Below are 2,957 nucleotides of genomic sequence, written 5' to 3'. Positions count from 1 at the left end.
CATATATATATATATACACCGGGTGTTCAAAATAAAGCGTTACAAATTTTTATCTTGAAAACACGATATTATTGATAAAAATTGTTCAGACAAAAGTTGTAGGGTTCAAAAAGATTTATTTACCAATTTTATCAGTTTGACTTTGGGTGGCGTCGTCAAGGTCACGTCGATTTTTTAAAACGTCAAACTTTTGATTCTAGAGTCTAATAGTCGATGTCGAGACATTTTTAAAACACTATAATAAAGTTATTTTTTATTAAATATTTTCAAGTTATGATGCTTGAAAGTTAATATCACCGACATTAGCATTACCCAGGTGTCTGACCAACAGCTAAAACCTCTTGAATGTTGTTCAGGATCATGTCCTGGATATCATTTGTCATGATCGAAGACATTGGAGATTATTCCTCTTATTTTCATTTTTGTACTAAAAATTCATTTTTGTTTTAATCATCTTCTCTTTGAAGAGGATTATGATTTTCACTTCTGTGAATAATATATTTATTGAATAGCTAAAATTATTTTATATTATTTGTGTAAGATAGTTTCACCTAAAAAAATAAAACTACATATTATATTAAATTATCAATGAGCAATTACACATACATAACAGTTGATGCATTATTGTAAGGAATCTATTGAACGTAAAGATTTAGAAAAATTCTAATAACGTTTTTTTTTGAAGCTCTCACGATGATTGAACACTTTCTTCAACCATATTGCATTTCTTATATTCCTTCAAAATGCATGTGTGGAAATCGAAAAATTAAGATTTGGTTCAAAAACAAAATAAAAATTTGATTAAAAAAATAAAATATCTGTTTTATATATACTTATCCATTATTTGATATAAAATTTATATGGAGAGTACTTTATATGATAATAAAAAATAAATAAATTTTTTCTTTTAAAATCATGAATAAGAGATTAAGATTATGATCAAAAATGACCAAAATTGGTGTTCAATCAATTTATGGGAAATTTATGGGCTTATATGAGAATTTGGAGAAATTCTGATTTTCCCTGAAAAATAATGATTCACCATACCTTCGAATAATTCATTTAGCACATAGATTCCTTTTCCACATGATTCTACATTCCGAATACTAAATAAAAAACCACTATATGAGCCAAATTGGAGGCGGCTCAATAAAAAGGGTTAATGGTAGAAGAAAAATGAAACTGTATTCATCAATAAAATATTTATATATATTTGCGATAAATAGATAAATCGTTATTCGAATGACTTATCAACCATTAGCAAGCAAAATTTTATTTCTCATCCGTTACGGGAGGATCCCGTTTGCCTGTAAATCGATTGCCTACAGCATCGTTTGCCTGCTTTACTTTTGCCGATAGTTCGTTTGCGCACAAAAATTATTATTATGTCTATTTATTTGCTCGGTTGCCTACAAGTTATTTTGCGCACAAATATAAAATTAAGATTAAGTTAAGTAAGAAAATAATTTGTATTTTTAAAACACAGAGAATTTGTGTTTTAAAGCAGAGAATTTGTGTTTTAAAATAGAGAATTTGTTTTAAAACAGAAAATTTGTGTTTTAAAACAATTTGTATTTTTATAGCAGAGAATAGTACATGTAGACAATAATACATCGAGCTGTAGGCAAATGTGACTGTTTCCGAAATTTTTAAAAATGCATGTAGGTAATTGAGTTGTAGGCAATAATTTTTGTACGCAAACAAACTGTCAGCAAAAGCGTAGGCTTATAGACAAAAGGAGCCATCTCGTTACTTGCTATTCGCAAATTTATTTAACTTTACTTTTTTTCTTGTAGAATAATTGGCCGGTATTTACAGTTCTTATATTCAAGACCGTCTTAAGTTCTGTCTTGAGGTAACACAAATCAATCAGAAAACCGCATTAGCATCTTAAGACATTACTTAAGACGATCTTGAAATAAGAACCACCTATAAATACCGACTAATAGCTGATAATACAATTTTAAATAACTCTTATAAAAATAGTAAGTTTTTAATTCATCGATTGATAAATCCTATTATACTATTTTTATAAGAGTTACATTTGTGCATAATACAATTCATTAATTAATAAATTGAAAAAGTTGCCTATTTTTAAATATTCATAATAAATAGCAAAATGAAAATAGCGTGTCTGTTTGTCTGTTATAATTATAAAACACGAAGGTGATATTTTTAAATTTACATACAATATTACTTGTATAATATTAATTGTTTACTATGCTTAATTGAAGTATTGTCTTTTATCATGAAAGATACATATACTGTTTTATACTTAATACTACAAAATACATAATATTTATAAATAAAATCCCCTTTTTTTTTTTTAAAGAAAAGGTAAAAAAGTGTATGTGTGTGTGCTCCTCTAAGAAAAACTTGTAAACAAATATATTTAAATTGCGTCAATTACAAAGAGAATATATTTTTCCTTAAAACAAATAACTGTTGTAAACTATTTTTAATGAATAAAATCTAAGTTACTGATACTTTGTATTTCCATTCAAGATCTTTCCTCTCTATTCCAAGTGATTGTAGTTTTAATTCTTAAAGAAATAATATCAAATTTAATTGTAAATAGAACTCAAGGACACAGTATTTTTATTGCTTTAAATAAAACTTCAATAGTAATATCTTTAATTTTTTTAAAACATTTATAATCTAAGAGTACTATTTGTGCTCCTATTTAAATCTTCATATTACAATTCAAGTGGTACGTATTTTTATTTAATAAAAAAAAATTAAAAGTAATATGTAGCATACACATTGTCTTCTCATTCAAGTATCTTCCAACTCAAATGTATATATATTCGAATAAAATATAACATTTAATCTCAAAGAATTTAAAGAGAAAACAGTACAAAATAAGAAAATATTAAAATAAAGAAATTTGTAAATGACGCAATTTAAGTATTTCGTATACCTTATTACAACTTTTTTTAAAGGGGCACACACGACAC

General features: G+C 25.9%; 1 protein-coding gene across 3 annotated transcripts in view; it reads right to left on the bottom strand.

Moving 5' to 3' along the window:
- The window catches only part of LOC108753023 (disco-interacting protein 2), a 45,569-nt gene that overhangs the window by 41,873 nt on the left and 739 nt on the right, over window positions 1-2,957 (bottom strand). The gene's annotated exons all lie outside the window — the stretch shown is intronic.

Source organism: Trachymyrmex septentrionalis, unplaced genomic scaffold (assembly GCF_001594115.1).
Source record: "Trachymyrmex septentrionalis isolate Tsep2-gDNA-1 unplaced genomic scaffold, Tsep1.0 scaffold63, whole genome shotgun sequence".
In the NCBI taxonomy this organism is placed as follows: domain Eukaryota; kingdom Metazoa; phylum Arthropoda; class Insecta; order Hymenoptera; family Formicidae; genus Trachymyrmex; species Trachymyrmex septentrionalis.
The sequence above is the reverse complement of the archived record's forward strand: the minus strand, read 5'-3'. Positions and strand labels throughout refer to the sequence as shown.